The 24,231-nt window shown below is 34.5% G+C and overlaps 1 pseudogene; it reads right to left on the reverse strand.

Moving 5' to 3' along the window:
• Window positions 1–24,231, reverse strand: part of LOC143443990 (rho GTPase-activating protein 20-like) — a 44,504-nt pseudogene that overhangs the window by 18,938 nt on the left and 1,335 nt on the right.

The following is a 24,231-nucleotide window of genomic DNA, read 5'->3' on the forward strand; positions in this document are numbered from 1 at the left end:
ACTAATTAGTTCCTGCCAGTCAGATACCACAGCACATAAGGGGCTATGCATACAGAGAAGATGTAGGTGTCTAGGTAATTCTTGGAAGAGGTTTTAATTTTTATTAACAGATAAGATGTTTCAGCAAGACATAGTTAGGTTGTGGTACCTTCAGTAGAATACTTAAAATAGAAAACGGAAAATTTACTGTTGTTTATCTTACATGTAATGTTACTTACAAAGCTCTAAATACAGAGAAATGTGGGGGGAAAGGTTCTATAGACAAGATCAAAGTATTATCAGAATAAAAGAGGAATAAGAATATATGGCTAAAATATTATCAAAAATATTTTCTACAAATAACTTCTCCCTATAGAATTATGGGAAATTTGTTGTGGACTGCACTGCCCCATGCTTTGGGGCTACTATGTTGCTGTCCACACCGCCCCTCACTTTGGGGCTAAGTGTTCTGGTCAAGAGAGAGAGTGGGGATGGAGGGGCAAGAGACGTGAAGAATGGAGACAAACCAGAGTGTAGTCAAGTCTGGTTACTCCTTTATTTCCCCTATTGACTTCTCCTATTGACTTCTCCTACAAGGAAATCCTGGGTATTTATAAGCACAAGCAGAGGAACACAGGTGTAAACATTTTACCACATTCGCCATGCAGCTGGGGTCACTAAACAGCAAAACAAGCTATGTGGGATAAACAAGATGTTTGTCAGAGTGTGCTTCAGCTGTTGTAGGCTTTTGAAAAACAAGTCTCTATCAGGGTATATGGTTCCAGATGGCTGCAAAGATGATCTAGCCGCTTTCTGCTAAAAGTCAGCTCCCAACAAAATTTTTTAAAATTATGTATGAATTTCTGTGTATTACATGTATAACTGCTACCCACAGAACTCAGAGTAACGTGTCAGGTTCCCTAGAAATAGAATTAATGAAGATAGTTGCAGTCCCTGTGTGTTCTGTGTATGTAAACAAAATGTTCTTAAACAGTGGACCATCATTCCAGCCACCAAGGAGACATATTTAATATCTAATGTAGTATGAATCTATATGACACTCTTGTGTCATATAGAACATAAGAGACATAAGAACATAAGCAGAAAGCACACTATTGACCCTATACAATGCAGTTTTAAAAAGCTTCTGCTATAGAGATATAGAGATGCTGGAATCCAAGGGAGAAATGGAAAAACAAAGCTCCTTTTAACTATGAAATCATTCTATGGAGGATCGTGCAGGAAAATGATTCAAGGAAGTCAAAGCTAAACCTGATCCAGACTTCTCTAGTGGACAAAGACAAAGTTAGTAATCGCTTCATACTCAAATCAATGAAATATATTTGACATGGGCTATATTCACAATACCATGGTAATAATATTAGGATGCAAATAAGCCACAGGTTTTATACACACATGTTTCTTTTAATTTGTCTCACACGGGAACTCAAACTAACACTGTAGACTGACCTGCACACAAAGGGTAGCACAGGCTGTCTTTCAAACCATGACAGTTACAGTGTAAAAGACTCTTAAGTGGTGGGATTACAGATATGGTACAACACTCTTGCTTGACAAATGGACTTGTTTATACAGTGACTACACATGTCTGAGTAAAGGAAACCTCCTGATATGAGACATCATTCCAGTTCACACTCCTGTAAATAAAAGTCCATGTACCTTCAAAATACATAGCCTCTATCTTTGTGCAGTTCTCCAAGTGCTTACTCTATCATTACCTTTGTATAGCATAAATTTTTCCAAGCAGAGAGTCTTCATCTGTGACACTAAGCCAATTTTTATATGAATCAGAAGAAAGCAAGCTTCCTGGTATATTTTTAATAAATTCCTTGTTAATGAAAAACAAAAAAATGTAATAGTCAATTTACATTGTAGAAAGTATCTGGGAAACATTTTTGTTTAAAAATAACAGTTAAACCAGTGATTCTCAACTTGTATTTCACATTCTTTTGGGGGGTCACATATCATATATCTTGCATAATAGATAATCTATACATTACACATTATAATTCATAATAGTAGCAAATTTTCAGTTATGAAATAAGAGCAAAAAGATGCCATGGTTAAGCATGGTCTCAGCATGATGAACTATATTAGTGGCACAGGTTTAGGAAGGCTTAGAATCACTGGTTGGGACTCTACTTCCTTGAGAGATTCCCAACCTATTACCTACCCAGAATCTTAGATCAAAAGAGGCACCTACAAGCAGGAGCTTATGTGTTCTTACCTAAGACTAGAATCAAAGAAGCATAGTATTGGCTGCAGTATCAATTAAATAAATCTATAGTGTGTAAAAATTGCCTTTCCTGGCTTCCAGTTCACACTGCTACCTGCAATCAGGGATCTGCACTCCACAGCTAAAAGTTCTGTCCATCTCAAAGGAGGCCAGCTCTTATGTGGGACATCCAGACAGGAGCCTACCATAACTGCTCTCTGAGAGGTATCAACAAGCAGCTGACTGAAACAGATAAAGAGACCTGCAGCCAAATATTAAACGGAGTTCAGGGACCCTTATGGAAGAGTTGGGGGAAAGTATTCAGGGCACTAAAGGAGATAGGGAATCTACAGGAAGACCAAGAATGACAACTAACCTGGACCACTGGGACCTATCAAGGACTGACCACCAACCAAAAAACATACAGAAGCTGCATCATTACAAATGGCACATACAAAGAACATGTGCAGCTCAGTCTCCATGTGGGTCCCTCAACACGTAGAGTGGGGGCTATCCCTAAAGCTGTTGACTGTCTGTGGAAACCCTTCACAAATTGGCCTCAGTAGGAGTAGACGTGCTAACCCTGAAGAGAGTTGATGTGTCGGGGTTCAAACATAAACCTAGGGACACCAACCTGCTCAGAAAAGAAGAGAAAAGGTACCATGAAGGGTAAAGGGGAAGGTGACAACATAAAATATTTAAAATGAATAAATGAAAGAATGAATGAATGAATAGGGAAGAATAATAATAACAATAATAAAAACATTAAAAAGAGAAAAATAATAGCTATAATAAACTAGCAACAATAACAAAAAATAATAACCCAAAGTATCTTCCTGAAAATAATCAACTATCAAAAAATGGCAGGACCTGAAAATGCATCATTCTGATTGTAGAATTTGCTGAATCTGTACTTTCAGTTCAAAAAAGTAAAGTTGAAATATACATGTATACCTCTGCTTCCAGGCTCACCAGGAACAGTGGTGAACTTGTTTACTTGATCACCCTGTATTACATGTGAGAAGGTCTAACTATTTCATATTCAGTCCTTAAAATCTATAAATATTCAATTAATTAAATTAAATGTAAGCAGCAGCTTGCTTGAAGGAGAGAAAAGTGTTTTTCCATGAAATAGCACGATTAAATTTCATGTTGTACCATGGATAGCAAATCAGGAACATGAAAGATTCCCAGATGGTACTGTGCCTTTAAATTGCTCTGAATACACATGGCTGCCTACAGTTACTGATCTTCACTTTCCTCCCAATGATAAGGTCCCAAGTTTCTAGCAATGAGACACATACACCCTTGGCAAGCTCAAGGGCCAGTGAAGATCATTCTGTTCCTTTGTCTAATATTATTAAACATGCCTACTCTCAGAACTTTATCTTTGCTCTTGATGTCTGGGGCCATTGCTCCACAGTCTACTGAGTGGCATACTCAGATAATGGCCCAAATAAAAATAAAACAATGATATTTGCACCAGAGTTACTGCTGCTCACTGCTAACCTCACTGCTCACTGGTAGACTCTTTGGAAGTAGGTTAGGCTAATACTTTCTTATTTGACATGGCATTAAGAGGGCAATATCTGGCAAAAGTGAAAGTGCTGCTGTATTTTTTAGTAAAAAAGAAAAAAAATTTTAATGTATGTACTGGACAGAGGGCAACATCCAACTCTCTCATAACCTATGATAAGTTTGTGGTGGACTACCTAATTTGTACTGTTGTTATTCATGAGGAATAGTTTTCTGGTAAGTATAATTTAAGACATGTATTTTGAAAAGTGCATTTTTACCACCATTATTAGTTGTTCTGCTATTAATTCCCATGGTATACTTAGTAGGCAAAATCAGTAGGAACATCTGTAATATCAAAACAAAGCCTGTTTGATATATGAGAAAGTAAACTTCCAACCAAAGGTGTTCACCTGTGTCTTTATGATGTATCTTTGAACTTGTCAGACTTTTACCTACCTTACCTTGCCTCTTATCCAGAGATCTTGTGTCCATCGTGCAAGGAAACTGTCATCATCAGGTGTTCTCAAAGCCAGGAAGCATATTTGCATCTCTAGAAAGATCCCTAATGTTGGTGATTCAAAAACCTTCCTTACCTTTAAAACTGAAGCTATAATGAGCACAGATTCTCAATTCCAGTTAACCTGTTGTCCTCTGTAAATCTTATGCCTCAGTGACCAGTGTGATATTTTAAGAATCTAAATATTTGGTCAGAGGCTTGTCCCTTTTCTGCAATTATGGATAACCTATCCTGTGTCGAATAAGGGCAAGCATCTATTATTACAGATCCAAACAGCTGAATCACAAATATGTCTTTTAAGGTGAACCACAGCCATGGCAATTATGGACGCAGAACGCAACTGAGAGGAATGAAGACGACATTGAGTGATTTTCTTTTTTAGCTTGCAAAGGTATTTTCTTTCCTAATCCATTTTTCCCAATTTGAAACATCACAGTTTTCTTGGAAACAGATAATCCTCAGGATTGAATCACACTTCTGTTTCCCCAAAGCATTTAGGTGAATGTTGCTCTTACTTTTTCTTTTCTTCCTTGAATATCTTTCTCAAGCATGACATTCTAAGTTACTATTGGGATAAGTGTTTTTCAGAGGTCAAAGGACTATTTTATTTTCTCTTTCTTGGCCTCTATTATTAATCCTAACAATTGTGTTCTTAAGAAAGCTTTCTTTTCTCACTATACTTCTGAAAATATGTTCTTTCTGTGACTTCTTATAGTCAACTATCTATATCTATAGATGCTGTCACATTTAAGAACACAAGCAAATTTCAATCATTCTTCCATCATTTCACTGTTTAAAAATGATTACCATACACAAACTTACTCCATGTTTTCTCTATTTTCAATTGATTGCATGATTACAGTCATTGATGACAAAAAATCTGTTCTAAAATACCTAAGTAATGGGCAGTAATTCTCATGGGTCTAACATGATAAACTTGGTCACATGCTGCATAAATTCCTGCCTCAAGCATAGTGTTAAATAGATGCTGAATAGTAAATGAATATTTCCAAATTAGTAACATATTTCAGATAGACTAAGCCATATGAGATGGCAATTATATATAGTCACCTAGGGTAAAATGATCAATATATAGCAAAGAACAATGTGTATATCTAATTCACTAGTAATATCAAATAAAGATCTACAGATATTTTTAATTATAAGATTGAATAATCTCAGAGGCAATGCTATTAAGTTCAACAGTAGAGCAATATGGAGTCATAATGCAGCTTAAAAACTGATAGTTGGAGAATCAGCAGGAACTTCCAAAGATCCCTTTATTCCAACAAGCTGGTAAGTTTGGGTCTTTGCTGAAATCAATGCAAAATATGGAAATACTATTTCCTTTCTCTCTTTTTTTTTCATTTTTCTTTAAATTAGAAGACTCAAAAGTCAGTGGGATTTATTTCTATTTTAAAAGAATGTTACCCTCATTAATAGGCTATCTATACATTCATCAGTTTGATGAAATAACTTACTTAGAACTATGGTTCCCAGAAATTATGTGAAAGAGGACAGCTGTAGAAACACAAAATGAAACTCGCATGTATTGGAATAGGCAGCATTCTGTCCAAACAAACAGTGGGTGAAAATTTACAAAATACTTTTTTTTTTTTTTGATGGTGCTGGTGTGTTTCGAGAGGGTGTTTGTTGGGTTGTAATCCCATTGCCTTCTTGTTCCTCTGAATCTAGTAAAGACGGGAAATCATTATTTGTTGTAATTCAACTCACTGATGCCTTGCGTGCCCTTAACATTTTATATCCTGCATGACTTATGTATCACCACAAATGCACAAAAATAACTAATCAGTACTCTAACACGTATAATAATGACATTACTTCATAAGGGATATCAAGTGGTATATGTACTTCTGGTATAAAATGTAAATTCTTAGTTTTGCCTTGAAAGCTATGCATATAGGTATGTGAGTCAAGCAATAAAATAGTACAAATCTTTTAGTCCACCTGTGTGACTGTCTTACTGAACAGCCATGGGCAACTGCAAATAAACAGCAGTATCTGCACTTCTTAACACAACTTGCCTCACTGCACTTCTATTACAGCCCTTGGCACACCCCCAGCCACCCAACCTAACCACTGAGCTCAAATCTGAGATCATACTGTCTCGGTCACCCATTTGGGTACATTATGCTATATTTTAAGACTTGCATGAGAGAAAAACATGATGGCACGTTGTTTACTCCCAGATCCTGGAAGCAGAGCCAAGAGGATCTCAGTGAGTTTGAGGTCAGCCTGGTCTACAAAGGAAGGTTCAAGTCAGCCACAGCTTTTACTTAGAGAGAACCCAATTTGGTGTTGAATTGCTATTCTATGTATTATACACATTTAATTAATACTCAATATATCAAGTAAGTGACATATCTTTGATTAATTAATTAATCTCATTTCTGGGATGTACCTCTTACAGAAACTCAGGACCAGTGGGAAAAAATACCAAACTTTGGAGGTAATTTCTAACAATAGGAAATTATCTATAACACACAGGCGAACTTTCCCTTCACTTGGATTATGAAATTCTTCATTGTTGTTTGTTATAAAACATATTTTCAGTTTTAAATGATTCTAACTTTTAAGTTATTGTTGTAGAACATCTATACACACCTATTATACCCTCGGAGAGAAAAGGAGGAGCTGGAATTCTTGGCAGTGCATAATAGCTAGGGGTGCGTGTCCTCTCACTGGGTAGGTGCTGAGTCCATATGATGTTTCATTTATATTCCCAATGTTTGATGGAATATTCTGGGCCTTTCCATGTGAGTGAAAAAGTGGTGTTTCATACCCTGAAACCAAGTCTACGCTGAAAATTTTTAGAGAGTTTTTGATCAGAAATGTTACGAGAGAAATCTGTGACAAAACAGGGTAAACACAGAGTGTCTCTGTCATTCTGCATGGCTGCAAATCACATTTTACTTATGAGTCTTGGAGTCTAAATATATGTAGCTCAAATTTCTGAAAAAAAGGTCAGTGGTTATAAAATTAATGGGGGATTCTTTTTCTTTGTGAGATGATTATGAGATCAGAAGTTCAATTGTGATCATCACAGTGCAATCGTATATAAAAGGATGATTTCCAGTTTTCACATTGTGATGACCACTATGTGATACATACTGTTCACTTGTGTAACTTTGGTTGCCCTTTGACACATTCATGCCTTGCATATTTGTAAGGATGCTTATAGAATGGCACAACTAAGGAGGGAAGATGACCTCTGTATGTGTGCACCATCCTACTGAAAGTTCCCAAGGGATGATTAAAAGCAACAGACAGGCAAACACATCTGTGCAGTAACATTCACATGTCTATGATGGCTCAGTGAAGATGTAGTGGTAACAGATTGATCCTCAGTTTTATTATGTTGGAAGGTACTTGACATAATGCCTATTTGGAGGAAACTGGATAGTTATGGATTTACAATGGCAGACTCTTTGGAACCGTCGTTTTTCCTTCTGATATTTAATCCTATACAACATGAGGAATGTTTTTTTTCTTGGTTAGGCTATCCTATAATATATTCCTTACAGGTACAAGGGCAGTAGGTCAATTAATAATGAATCAGAAACTCCAATACTGAGAGTCAAAATAACCACTAGATTTCAATACTGTAGAAGTTTTGGTGATTCATTATAGTATTTGAAAGGCAACTACCATGGAAAAGGGTACACTTTCTTTTTCTAAACAAACCATAACCAGCATCAAGAGGCCAAGGGAATATTTAATCACACTAATCAGGAGTCATAATGACCATATCTGATAAAAAAAATCCAAATTATATTGTTTTTGTTTTGTTTAACAAACCACCTTGAAATCAAGTAGAATTTTACACATTCTACACTGATTAAAACGGAATTAATTCTCGATTTTGAACCTGGAATGTAGGATATTTTTAATACTATCATAGTATTTTTTTCCTCAATGGGTTAGTCTAAGGATATTGTAAATCACAATTGACAAAAGACTGAGTCATTGAACTCAAATACCCATTTATATTTTACTTACTTATAATGCACCCATGATTCCTCTTCTCCAGAACTCCACCATTCCAAGGTGTACTTAACTTTACAAAATGAAACAAAACCATGAACAGCAATAACAAAATAACCCCAAATCTCAGAATAATCCTGTATTCCTGTCTCATTGTAAAGGCTTAGCAAAGCTAGGTTTAAAGTTCATGCCTAATTACCTTCTCGGCAATATCATTTGCCAGGACATTATTGCTGTAGCAAGAAAGGCATAAGATATATGGTGCTATTCCAAGAGATAGATTGTAAGATGGCATTTGGTTAACAGAATAATTTCTTCAATTTTATGCAATATTCTAAAAACTTGTTCCAGAAGAGCAGCATTTGGTTGTGGCAGTTTGTCTAAAAGACTGAACAAAGAGACCTTTATTTTACAACATGTTTAATAAATTTGTAATATGAAGAAAGCAGACAGAGTAATTGTGTCTTATATATGGACCTCCATGAATACAATGAAAGTAAAAATGTATACTTGAAATATTGCTTGAAATGTTTCCCCAGATTCGGGGGGAAATGACAAATTTAACTGGAATACAAAGTTGAGATTATAAGCATTGTCCACTGTGACTCCCCAAGTCATACTTATGTTTGAAAATCTCTTCCATGTTTGTGAACAATTGAAAACATTTGCTGTCAGTCAGTATTTTAGTGAATATTCCTGTGATATATAATCTCTAATGTGTGTAAGTAAATATTACTTCTATTTTGTTGATGTTGTGCACACAATTCTCCAGCCATTACCTCTGCACTGCTGCTAATTTCTCTTGGTCATTGACATTTTGGGGACAGCAAACCACTGGTCATATAATTGAAAAGTCAGCAGACTTCCTTTCTCTTATTAACAGTGTACACTTGATCCTGTTGGGGCACAGAGTCCCTATAGAAACAGGATGTTATACGAGGGCTTTGTTTCTTATCATGTCTACTTTTTGAATCTAAGAAGGAGAGGATATCATTACTTGGAATAGTGTAATTTATTCAGCTCTTTTACATAACCAAATTTCAATTGCATAATGTCTCCATCATAATGGGTTAGCCATACTGTAGCTCCCTATACACTCTTTTTAATCTTAGAGATGTTTCTAAGAAATGATCTAGTGTTCTCTAAGACATGATCCAGTGGGAATTCTCACAAGACGATGCTGTCTAAGTCTCTTTGCACCATAAGCTACATGATATCTAATTGAACAAGTTCCCTTAACTATATGGGCAGTTGCTTCAGTAGTCATATGCGTTTCCATAGCCATCCTCACTTTTATTCACATCAATCTGATTTCTTTTGTCTTCAAATGTCATAGTGAAGCTCTTCCTATTCTGAAATTTCTTGTTGAGCTTTTAGAAGAACCATTGTGAAATTTCTCTCTTCATTAGTATTTCTCCTTCATGAGTACATATACATGACTATTTTTTTCAAACTCTGGATCCTGGTTCCAGTAGTATAAGGTCAAAGCTCAGATTAAAGTTTTTTTTTTCTCTTCTAAGTCTTCATTTCAAAAATTGAATAATAATGAAATCTTACATATGCTACCCAAAACAAAAGTATTAAAAGTAATCAAAGGAGTCATAAAAATGTATAAAGTAACAGTCTTTCTCAGTGTAGAACATACTGGCCATTTACCTAAAACAAAATAGACAGGCTTGAAATTACAAATACTATGATACAGAATGAATATGATGTATTAGTCTATTCTATATCTATCTATATATCTATGTCTATATCAATATATATCACACACACACACACACACACACACACACACACACACACATATATATGTATAGGTATAGGTATAGATATATAGATAGATATAGAATAGACAACCACTTAAATTCATTCGGTTGTTAATGCATACATAAACACAGAAACTAATACATCATATTCATTATATATATAAATGAGTACTTTAGAAAATCAAAAAATTAAAGGAAATGAGGGGTGGAAGTAGTATGTAACAGTAAAGAAGTAAATAATGAAATTATGCTATTATTTGAAAAAAAAATACTTAAATTTTTTTCAAAAGCCCTAATACTTCAGAATGAAGTCTATTTGAAATCCAGATGCAGGTGTAAAAGGCACACAAAAATATGCTTTTTGGGTGAATTGAAATGTGATTAGGAGCGAACCGGCGGTGGCACAGCCGCTAAGGCGGCCGCCTGCAGAGGGCACGGGTTCCTCTGCTGTCTCTCTCTATCCGCTGGTTCGAAACCCGCTCCATCCTGTTTGTCTCCGCCTGAGTATCATGGGGAAAAAAAAATGTGATTAGGGTCTGAGCTAAGAGGCTAATGTTACTTCTATTCTACTCTGAAACAGATTATCTTCAATTCCATACGTATAACATTTCTTCGCCTCTTGCAATATAACAGTTTAAGTGAAGTTCTTAGCTCATTTTCTACTTTGATCATGAAACTATGTGAAATCATATTCTATTGGGACAAAAGATGTGTGCAGACACACTTATGGGCATGGAGTGGTGTTTTGGAATACCAGCTTATGTTGACTCTCTGTCTGGAACAAATGGAATGTTCTCTCTATAATCAAGCTTAATATCAGAACATAGAGATCTGAAGCTGGACCTGGGAAACATTGTTTTGTTTTAGTTTTTTTTCTACCCTGCCCACCCCTCAAGCAACAAAATGACAACATGCAATGATATTTTAAATCAAATTGAAAAGGAAACTGAGATAATACTTGAAGGAAGGTGAATGACTCACTTTGCTGCTGGCTTCTAGCTGAATCTCTGGGCTTGAAGATGAATTGCTCCCGTGAATCCGAGTTTTGGTCATTCACAAACAGCCCAGGCAAGGCAGGAAAAGCTGTGAAAAGTTTTGAGTTTGATCTACTAAAAGTATTTTGAAAGTTAGAAATTATATCATGTGGATACTTGTAGCTTATAAGAAGAAAATAAGAATACAGATTTAAACATAATGAGTGTGAGCAACCCTTCCAATGGGATTTAGCATACATTGCTGTTCTATGTCTCAGTCATCTTCTGGACAGTGTAGACTGCACACCCTAAGCATTAGGAGACTTACAGGGATACTATGATAAAGTAAGGATGTGTAAGCTGAGAACTCTATAATTGAGGAGAAGAATTTCAGTTTGCCACTTTATTTAGACCCATCAGAGCACCTTGTATGGAAGACTTTTGCTGTGTTTTACTTTGACAGCATTAAGAATTGCTTGTTGTAGTCTTGATACCAATAAGATTTTTACATCATAAGAATCTTACTTTACTTGTCTAGCTTCATATTAATCAATTTAAATATTTTTACTGCATATATTTTTTTCATGTGGTTTGGAGCTAAGTAATTCTATTAGCCAAGTCAAGCACTTCTTTGTTTAATATTTTTTTTCTCATGATGACAGCCACATTCATAAAGAGTCTATTTCATTCACAGTATGAGGATAGGGTTTCCTAGAATCAGTAAAGTGGAATCACCTCTGCTTCCTCCCATTGCTGATCTCTTTGACAGTGGTCAGGTTGATGCTTCATGCTGTACAAAACACATGATCCCTTCTGGACACACAACAGTTTTTAGTATTCTAGGCCTAATAATGAGGCAGGATGAAGTTGTATGCAATAGATTCATTTTCCAAGAACATCAGATAATTTATAATCTGAGGGTTAAGAAGAGTTACCAGAGGAAAGTGTACAGTCACAAGCTGGATGAGACAAAACATGTTTCTCCATAGAGGAATATGAACAACAGTTGAAGTAAATTCTTTCCTATCTGCTACACCTAGGGAGGGCATGTAAACACATGCAAAGAACAATTCAATGTCTTTAAGGAAACTGCAGACACAAGACATTTTTCTTGTTTGAGTGTGTGAAGATTTCACACAAGCAGTAAGAGTAATACCTTTATGACAACATCATTTTTATACTTCCAACAAACACTGAATCTAGGCCAGAATTACAATTACAAAATTGGAATTAAATCCAATTGATTGATGTACTCTCCCCTGTTTTGTGTTATTTCTTCTTTATTGAAATATTAGAGAGTATGTGCTGTGTTGTGGATATCACCTTCTAGAAAACATAAACTTTAGCTTTGTCAATTTTTGATGAACCATCAATATGATTAAAGTCTTGATTTGCCAGTGCATTATTTCACATGGATTGAGAGATATGGATACTTCTACAATTTTCATTATAAAACAAAATCTATATAGTTTAGAATAATCAAAATACCTTTTAAAGTTGCCAAATTTCTTACTGCTTATGAGAAATATTCACACACACACACACACACACACACACACACACACACACAGAGAGAGAGAGAGAGAGAGAGAGAGAGAGAGAGTCTTGTCACTGGAGTTTCCTTAAAGACATTGAATTGGTCTTTCAATGTGTTTTCATTTTAATTTTTGACTTGTTTCTTTTTGAAACAGTTTTGCTCTGATGCATATCTTTGCACCATACTGAGCATGATGTCTAACATGATTCCATATCAGACCAGGGAATTTGATTACCTAAAACTAGAGCTATGGATGGCTATGTGCTATCACGTGGGGTTTGGGCATTACTCAAAAATCTTTTACCAGTAGTATTTTCTGTAATGATTACCAAATGATTTTTTTTTCAGTTATTTTCTTCTGAAACAATATATCCAGAGTTTTGTTTTTCTTTTTAGGAATGTTTCTCAAGTAGAAAACACAGAGGTTTTAGGGTTTTTGGGTCACACTTCAAACTCTTTCATAATGTGATGTTGTCATGTGCCTGAGACTATATTAAAGTTATTAATTATGAATTTAATGAATGAAATACAGTTTGGTTATTTTGCTTTATAGTGTATTTATATTTAAGACTAAATAATGAAAACACTAAGAGTTCAGGGTTAGATCACTGAAGGACTCAGCTCGTCCTCCCTTAGTCCCTGTTACTTACCTTGGAGTGCTCTTGAAGCTTCCTCATGGTCAGGACAGAACCACAGTTGGTAAACTTCAGTGTTCTGGGAGTCAAAAAGAACCAACTCTCACAAATAGTCTGACAGTAGAATCTTGAAGAATCAACACTAACAAAGACCAATGTTATTACAACATGACTCACAGAGGCCTCTCAAGTCTGTCAATGGAATATTGAACATTGATTTGACATGAGCACACAACCTACTACCCAGATACTCATATACTCACAGTGACTCTGATGACTTGATAGAGAACATTTGAAAGATACGGTTATTTCGGCAACAGCGAGAAAGATAGGTTAAATACAGAGAGGCTTTGAGAGTGCCTAAAAATACACAGAACCATTGGCTTTTATTCTGAGACAGCCAATCTGTGGACAGGATGAAGATATATCTAACATGGAAAATAGGCCGGATACTGGAAAGAAGTTTCACAACATAATTATCACACACAGAGTTATAGATCCATTCGAAATAATCATATAAATAGAACATTTTGTTGAAATTGTTAGGAACCTACAGTAGTGACTGAAATGATAATAGGCTCTAACTGGAGATGTCATTAATTGTACTTTCTTGTTGATTCATGGTGAAAATTAAGGAATTGTCCCGTAGAGTTCATAAATATTTCACTAGGGGACAAAAATCCACTCAAGCAGATACTCCTAAGTCCACCCACCCAAACATACAAGAAAAGAGTAAGAGACAGAGAAAGACTTATAGACACAGAAAAAAATGACTGACACGCAGAGAGTCATCATAAAAACTCACAGGAAGTAATTAGAGATGGATATAAAAACATTCAGAGAAACACACACACAAACACACAGTGAGAGAAAAAGAGAGAGAAAGAGAGAGAGAGAGAGAGAGAGAGAGAGAGAGAGAGAGAATTACACAGAGATACATATTCACATTTAAAAACAAAAAGACCAAATATACAGATATGTATGCAGAGAGAGGAACACAGAAATAATTACACAAACACATTTACTAAAGATTAACAAAAACAACAATACACTAGAACATGCATACTTACACCTCCACACAAAGAGAAATCAAAATAGGAAGAAATGTGGGAGCAGAGGAATTATATACCTTAAAGAAGTGCAATAAAATTTTAATGAAGAGAAAGAAAGAAAGAAAGAGAGAGAGAGAGAGAGAGAGAGAGAGAGAGAGAGAGAGAGAGAGAGAGAGAGAAAGAAAGATAGAGAAAGGAGAAAAGAAAAATCTTGTTGCCTTTAAGATTGGCAACCTTAACATCAGTTGTTTGCATATCACCAATTAATCTCACTTTATTACAATGCATCTATATTGTCTAGTGATAGGAAAAGTATAGCTCAATACCATTGGGCTATGAGTTTCATTTCTATGGAATCGTAGACAAGAAATTTAAAAAAAAATCCCTCTCAAGACTATTATAATATCTTAGATGCCTTTAGCTGCAAAAGCAGAGGATTGTAAATTATAATCTGTATACTATCCTGATTAAATTTTATATGTATTATATTATATGCAGAAACATTTGCACATATGTGGATCTCAAAAAATATTTCAATTTTAAGTCAAAGTAACTTGAAAATAGCTTACATTTTTATCATTGGTGGTAACTTCTCAATTATATCATTAACCATATCTATGTTTGTTGGTGTTACACATAAAGGCTATGAAAAGTACAGAGAAGAATGATATAAAATAACATTGAAGCTCATGATTAGAAAATTAGTTATTGTCTAATCATTGCTTATAATCTACAGTCTGTAATGGCAACTTTAATATACAATAATCATCTTGTTTTCTTCCCTTGAAATAACTTTTGAAGACTGTCAGTCTAACATATTTATCACAAAATTAAATACATGGGTGCTTGGTATGCAAACATAACTGTAACAGATTGTGTATGATAAAGGAAGACTGAGTAGCCATGCAAAAGCTCAGCATCCTGATATTTCTTACATCATGCCAGTTGACAGGCAGGGAGGGTGGTTAACATAGAGCACAACCTTTGCTTCCCATCTAAACTTTCCATATCAAGCTTTTTATATAGTTTTATATAGGTCTGATATACAGACATACAACACTGAAATATGTAATGGTGATTGAACTAGGAGCCAAAAATGAGTGTTTTAGAAATATGTCATCACTTAATACACCCAAGAACAAGCAAGGTACTTGTACAATTAGCTCTCTACTCCCTCTCACATTTACAATCTGCTCCAGAGTCCTAAGAAGACAGCAAGAAGAAAACAGCATGAAATAGTAATCTGAGAAGATACCACTGATATACTGGAATTCTAATACATTACCATAGTGTATGACAGTGAGTGGATACGTATATCTTTATACATATAGTTTCTATAGTATCAGCTATATGAAATAAAATTTGTGTCTACAAAACAATCCCTTAAATAAGAAACAGCACAAGTGCCCCCTCGCTATCTATAAACAACCTTGAACCAAGACCAAAGAAAACCATTTACTAAGTCATCTCTTTCACAGAGGTTTTACTTGTCTTCTAACTACTGGGCATAACCTATTACCCTGAAAATAAATGTGTGTGTGTGTGTGTGTGTGTGTGTGTGTGTGTGTGTGTGTGTGTGTGTTGTGTGTTGTGTGTTTTACTGAAGGTTGAAGATTCATCCAAGACACTATCATAACCTGCCAGGTTACTTGAATTTTATGAACGAGAACACCTTACACTGCTTTTACATCTTGCTATGTATAGACTAACAATTATGCAAAAACATCTTAGAATGTATAAGAACAGCTCTGTTCTTGTGGTCATAGTGTAAATAGGAAGCAACCAATGTATGTACTTGCTCAAAATGTAGATTTAGTCAACTTTGGATGAAAATATAGCTCAGGTTCAGAAATCATATATTCTAGAAGGACACATTTGAACACCACATACAGAAACACACATGTGCATGAAGTCATACACACACATGAAAGAAGTCATACACACTCACACACACTCACAAATTGAGCATATTAAATTTTTAAAAAGTAAAACTTCTGATATTTTGTTGAATATCTTAAAACATCTTTATAATTTTAAAACAACAAAGTATATTATAGAAAACTACATGCAAGATAGAGAATCAATTCACATGGGATCTTAGTTGACATTATTGTAAAATATTGTGTTCTCGGAGCATTTCAAAATTATTAAGATCTATATAATGACTGCAAAAATGTGAGCATTTCTTCCTGATGATGATTTTGTTTTTAAAACAAACACATTTCAGACATAGAGTCTTTTTAAAGAAAATGATTCTAAAATTGTTTTTAAAGCATAAAAATGAAAACTGGGAATTTTTTGTACATGTTAAAATATTCATTTACTCATGGAGAACCAGGGATATGTAAGTAATTCTCAGGAGAGAAGATCAACCTTATTATAGATCACATATTCCTACAATGAGAAAAATAAGTTTTTAATAATTGTTCAATATTACATAAAATATGTTTAATGTAGAAATGATAAACTATACCCTCGGATAGCTTTGATTAACTGACATATTGACACATGAGAACAGTGCAATTAGTAGTTATCCCTACAATATTAAGTCAAAAGTCAATATTTTATATATATGTATATGAAGTCAAGAATAGAAGAAGATATGTGCAACTTAGGGAGAGGTTTGGGGATATCTTGGGATTCATGCAGGTGATTTGGCAGTGGATTTCTATACTTATATAAAATTATCAAATAAAAAGGATTCTAAAATCATCTGCATCTATGTGTTTTAAAATATAAACAGAGACTGCGGGATCTGTGTTCAACCCTAAGAATAAGAAAAAAAAAGGGAAAAGTGGGAGAAAAAGAAATCCTTAATTAAGAATAGCAAAAACATTTTCCTAATTCATCCATAGAAAAAATACAGGTTTATCTTAAGAACACTGAAATGCATGGATGATTCAAAGAAGTCTCAAGCCTAAAAGTCCAAACTGTAAACATAAAAATCAAAGAAAACCAGCAAAATCTTCACAAATATAGGAAAGATCATTGCTGAATACTCACTGAAGAATACTACGAAAGAAAAGTGATGGAGAATATTTATTTAAATTAGAGAAAGAACTTATGTTCTAAAAGCATCTCTCAAGGACAAAAAGGAAATACACATATCATCACATGAAGCAAAACTAAAAAGTATCTATTACCAATCTTCTGAACTACACAAAAGATTTGCAATAATTATGGCAGGATAAAATATGAAAGCACTAGAGTCATGGGCAAAAATCAGTAAAAATGATAACTTTAAAGGAATTGGATCTAAGGCACAATAGTGTTGAAAGACATTAGGGAGATTGCTTGTATACAATATTGAGCATTTGCCATAGCTGAAATTAAGGAGCAGAGGCAAAAGAGTATTTCACTACAGGACTATCTCCTCTTCTGCTTTTCTCAGTCCTAAAGACACATCTGTTTCAGCCAACCTAGTTGAGTGTTCTCTGAATTTATGTCACTGGTTAGAAATTACCTTTATACTACATATTTCTTTTTAATTACTTTTTATATAAACTAGAACGTATAAAGATCAAATTGCATGATGATCATTATACACACCTTAGTAAGTTTAGTGCAATTTCAACAGTAACATTTAAGAATACTGCCTCTAAGTACATTTTATATCCAGTAGCCTTTATAAAAGTCAGACAGATGGTGATCATCTGAGCTACATTCTATTCTGCTTTACAGTAGGAATGGTCTTCAATGCTCTGTATGCTACATAACAGTTAAGATTCTGATCTGTACTAAACCAGATGATGAAAATGAAACAATAATAGAAATATTAGAAAAATAGTCAATTATTTAATAGCTATGGGTATAACTCAGTGATGAAACTAATATGTAGTATGTGAGAGGTCATGAGTTTTCTCCTAAGCACTGTACACACATATGACCACACATACACACACATACACACACACACACACACACACACACACAGCCCAATAGCAAATTAATAAAAATGATTTCTAAACAGAAGTTACATGAAAATATATCCCTATGCCTAGAACATTCAATCAAATATGAGGATAAAGAACTATGATTATGTAGTTGGGCTTCCAAAGCTGGTGCGAGGATGCACAATAAGAGACACACTGAAAGGGCAGAGAACAGAGATAAAATGTTACAAAACATGTGACTGTGGAGAGCAAATTAATTCTTGATAATATTTTACTTCAAGATTTACTTGTGATTATCTTACATAATAACAATTATTTCTGATAGGCAGAAATATTTTAAAATAAATAATAGTGGAACAATACATGTCACTATATAATCAATAAGCAAGAAAGGGAAAAAGCAGCTTAATTCTAATGATAAGACTTAATTTGGAAATATATGGTGTTGCAAACTACTTGAAAATTTTTCAGTAATTTAAGAAAAATATTTCCTCCTTTTTGTTGCTATAGCATGAGGACCAATCTGGCTTCATATTGATTTCTATAAATCAATATAAAAATATAAAAATAGAAAATACAAAAGACACATGTGTGTATGGCATACACATACAGCTTTTCCATATCATGGAATTCTTGCTATTTCTCCCCTCAATCCTTTTCTTAGGTTTCCATCTTCCATTACTCTACAAATTGTGTGTCTCTCTGCTAGTTATGAACTTGAAATATCAGGTTTGGTTTTGTATTCACATACACTGTCACAGCTTTGGATGTCTTCAGTGAATATCTGCAGTGAGAAACTTTTCTTGATACTCTTCTTATCTTCATTAATGGATCTGCTCAAATGCAATAAAAAGACACAATATAGTAAAATTCATTTGCTAGTAGCTTATTTTAAGCTAATCACTGTTAATATTTTATAAGTGCCATCTTAGTGTTAAATACAAGACAATCAGTTCTACAGTATCCATTATTGGATTTGGGAATATTTGAAAATGTTTCAGAAACAAAGACATGGTCACATTGATCTAGGAAGCACAGCCAGTCCTCAGAACTTTTTGTTTGTAAGTTGTGTTTTCAACTGGAATACATCTGGAATGAACTACAATGCAGAAATGGAGGCCACACCTGTGATCCAGATCTTGAGGCTGGAAGTCACAGACTTCTGACTTGGACTTTGACATGGAGATCTTGAGGCATAGTGGCCATGAAAAGCTTAGGCTTAGGCAAGATAGAACCCACTCACTATTAATCCCTAGAGACTGAGGGAAGTGGGCCTCTGAGTTCAAAGTCAACCTGGGACAAAGCAAGGTCCAGATCTAGGTGTGATAGTACACACCTTTAATCTGAGCCACACCTTCTGCAGGAGGCCTACATAAAGAAATTGGAAAAAGACTCACTTTTCTTTGCCTGTTTGCACTTACTGGCAGCACATCTGTTAATACCTACTTCTTCAGGGTTCCAGTTTATACAGAAGACCAGTTAAAACAAACAAGCCTCATGGACTGAACAACTACTAGATTTTTTGACTTCCCATTCACAGCTGCCCATTGTTTCATTTGTGGGACTAGAGACTGTAAGTCATTACAGTAAATTCCCTTATTATACAGAGACAGTCCATAAGTTCTGTGGCTCTAGAGAAAGTTCTGTGACTAATACACAAGGAAAGGCAAAAATCTGCTTGACCTCAAAGAAGGAAGTAGCAGATGGTTTGAAAGGACATGGCAGAGGAACATCTATAGAGTGGAATTTAAAGTAAGACTAAAGAGTATTGTTTATTCCAATATAAAGAGGAGGCAATAAATGCAGAACTTCCTCAAAATTAAATAAAATATGCGATAGACAGGAGAAGCTAAAGCAGTATCCAGTGACCATCTAATCAACAACATATTTGGAGACAGTCTACCAAATATATTTTTAAGACTGATATGAAGCACAGACTGCAATTCCCATATCAGGAAGGAATTAAAGTATAATCAGAAGTAAAATACCTTCGGAGAAAATGCTTCCACTGATCTTTCTGTTCTTTCGAACTGTAATGTTAAAAGTGAAAAACAAGGTTAAGGTTTTCATAATGTTAAGACTTTTAAGATTATTGCTTATAAAAATTATTATAAACAATGGTTATTCTGAGGGTGCAGATGTAGATGGTATTCTCCACATGACTGCCCTTCTGACTGACATGTTTCACTGGAACACTTATATGACAGGAAGTTGAATATAGTGTGGAAACTAGTTGAGAATGTCAAGACTTGACTATGTTTCAAGAGCTATTTAACTATGGCTGGACCAACAATTACTCTTAGTTTTAATAGATAGATAGATACATAGATAGATAGATAGATAGATAGATAGATAGATAGATAGATAAGATTATGTCCTCTTAGCATGGGTTCAAGTTAACGTAAGAGGTATCATTATTCAAACTAAACTACAGGTATAGTATATGACCTTTGGTAATGTTTTTTATTTCCTTGTGTGAATTACAGAATTGGCATACAAGGGAGAATATCCTAGAAACTAGTGCTTCATTTCTGTGAGTCCTCACATTAACTGTTCTGGTACAAATTAATTATAAGCCTACCACTACTCCACTATAGCATGTATCAGTCTAATGTAAGATGGGTAAAGGAGAATTCACAATGCTAACATTTTATAACTTCAAATTTTATGTTGAATGAGTTAGCCCTCATTGATATTTAATGCAGTCACTGTCTTAGAGTCATCATCATTACCTTGTTATAATCATCGTTACTCTTATCCAAACAGCAACCCTTACCCAAAGTACTATTCCTCTTCCACATGCTCACAACACTTTGTCAGGTAGTGTTTTTCTTTCATTCTGTAAGCTAATGTTTACATTTCTTCAACTTTCTGAAAATAATTATCCATGCTGAAAAGATCTTTATTCACAGAATTTTCTACTCCTTTTTGCCATGGTTGTAACATCCAGAACTCAAGCTGAATACTCATATTGCTATTCCCTGTAACTTCCTGTGAAACCACGGACTGATTCTTACCCAAAGACTGGCACATTCATGTTTCTACTATTAACTGCTCACCCACTGTATAGTCTGCCTACAACCATTTTTTTATCAAAAAGGTGGATTTTGCCTGTGCTACTCATCCTACACACACACACACACACACACACACACACACACACACACACACACACATATATATATATATATATATATATATATATATATATATATCACATCTAATATCATTAAAATAAAAGTGACATAGCAGGAAACCTCTTAGATACTTGGTGATATGTAGGTAGAGATTCTGATGCTTTGATCAAGATCTTCATGTGAACACTGAAGGTCCTATTCACATGCAATTGAGTTAATCAATCAACAAAAATGATAATGGCCAATTTGCTGGGTGGAATAGTCAGAAATTTTACCACAGGAAGGCTAGTAGATGCAGGAGAGGATAAAAAGATTCACCATGCTACAGAGGGTGAAAGAATCACCAACCTTGTGAGCTCTAAGGCAGATTGGCCATTGGCTGCTTCCTCAACTTGCCTGGGGCTGCAGAGGGGATATTAGAAATACAATTATGCTGAGGGTAGATTTAGGGTGCTGAGCTAGGACTAAGGTGACTGAGCAAAGTTGAAGACAGATTCAGAGGTGTTGAGCTAGGAGTAAAAAGAAGGGCATGATAGCTGAGGAAGAGCCTGGCCACTGAGCTAAAGAATATTAAAATAAGCTAATGTGTGTGTTTCTATCATCTGCCAATCCAATGGCACCTTATCCCTTGACCTTTATCCTCATCAGTTAACCATTAGACACAATGATACTCTACTATACAGTTATTCAAATACTTGAGTATTCTCTGAGTAAGTATTTTTAATTCAGTTCAATTAAATACTATGTTTTATGGAAATTAACTGGGGAATATGGGAGGTATTGGTCAAATTTAATTATACTATACAGTATTATTAAAGAAAAATCAATTTGTGTTCTTTCAAAACCTAGATAATACCAGACATTATGTGGGAAAGAATGTGAAGGATATGGTAAGTCCTTGATTTATCCACATCCTTTGTAGAAGACAGTGTACCTCCATTCTGCCCTAAGAATCTTTTGGAATATTTTCATGAGAAATGTATGCTGTGGAAAGTAAAGACAAACTAGAATCTTCATAGAAGGGGAAAATTTGAGTTGGCAACCTATGTACAATCAGATTAAAATGGATCCTTATGTTGCAAACATTCTGCTTAATTGGTTTAACCTGTGAATTATGAAGCATTAAGTTGCCCCACAATTTCTATAATTATCCTCTTGTGAATACAGGTCCAAACTACACGTCTTACCGAAAGGTGGCTAAAAGGTTTCCAGTGGGCCAATACAAGAAAAGAATCTTGCAAGGACAGATTTCATCTACGCTGTGGTCCTCATCATCCATGGCCCATAGATAATGCAGTGGAATAATACATTTTATCTTAAACTTTTTCTTATTCCTAGAAAGAAATTCAAGTATTTCTGTTAGTTTGAGTTGCATTGTAGTTGGAATTGCTTGTAGAAATACCCAGTTCTTCCTGCCCCAGAGCAGAGGAGGACTCCTCCATTTTATCACTCAGGTACAGTTCAAGCTATGATAGATGGAATTCAAGAAAGCATATGTTGAAAGCAACTACTGGATAGAAGCTTCTCAATGCATACAAATAGACCTAGCTTGATAGTTTTCTGATTGGAGAATGATTAAAATGACTATAGTACTATAGTATGAATATATGTATGTGTGTGTGTGTGTGTGTGTGTGTATGTATATATATATGAAAGCCAAATGTTTCAAAATTTCTTCACTTAATTTTGTTAATTAGTAACCATTTTGATTTATTTCCATAATGTCCATACCAAAAATATTAGTAAAAATTTTCTATTTTAATTAATTACATTTAATAATCTTTCTGAAGTAAATATAGAAATATTGTATGATTCAGTACAATTCATTTTCCACTGTACTTCTGTATACTAGGAATCATGTCAACTCAGTACAATGGCTCATTTAGTAAATGTATAAAGCATATTTTATACAAGCATCCAAAAAGATTATTATTTGTGCAATAATTAAACAAATAATAAGAAACATGTTCCTATCAAGCATTCTGATCTTATCAAAAGTATTTGTAAGAAACATTAATCTTAGAAGCATAAATTTCCTTCTGTCATCAGTCCTTTTACATGGAATTTGTCGTTTGAGAAATTCTCATACATGTACAATGTGTTCTGATTATTTTTTGACCCTCTCTCCTTTTCCTATATTTTGACAAAATCCTTCTTAGATTCATGACTATTCCATTTTTTGATAAGCTGAATATTACATAAATGTGTGTGTCTGTGTCATTGTGGGGGCGTGGGGGGTGGGTGTGTATGTGTGTGTGAACTTGGGTATGTAACTCTGCCTTGGACACTGTTAAGCTAATATTTTGGTCCAAAACTAAAGATACTGACTCTGCCTCTCTCAGATTCAGGAGACTATATGATGCAAATATAAACCCTGATCCAAGATCCTATATATAAGTGTTTTTAAACTTCAAAAAGTGTGACTTTTGAAGTATCTTACCACAGAGAAAGATTTCCCACACTTTCTAATGTAACAGTCAACATACAAGCATGTTATGTATTGTTTACTAAAGCATACACATGCATACTTACACACATACAAACACATGTCTCAATCATATAAAACATTTGTACTTATATTTTCTTTTTGCCTCAAGACATCTAATTATATATATATATATATATATATATATATATGCCTATATATGAACCAAAATTCAAAAGAAATGCATAAACCTAAAACCTCTAATTCTATTATGTCTGATAAGAGATAATCATCCTTGAAAATGGAAATAATGACAATCATCTCCTATGAGAATAATAATTCTCTTTCCATAGTATGAATGGCAATCTCAAAATAGTTTTAGTTATTACCACTACGCAGCAGAAGTGAAATTAATATGCAATTTATCCTTCTTGTCTTGTCTACTCAACTCACCTCCAGTCCAGAGTTGACAATACTCACATTTTAAAAAAAAAAAAAGAGTAATTAACTCATTTGAATTAAACATATGTATATAATGTCTGCAGGCCTTTTGA

This window comes from Arvicanthis niloticus, chromosome 12, assembly GCF_011762505.2.
Source record: "Arvicanthis niloticus isolate mArvNil1 chromosome 12, mArvNil1.pat.X, whole genome shotgun sequence".
In the NCBI taxonomy this organism is placed as follows: domain Eukaryota; kingdom Metazoa; phylum Chordata; class Mammalia; order Rodentia; family Muridae; genus Arvicanthis; species Arvicanthis niloticus.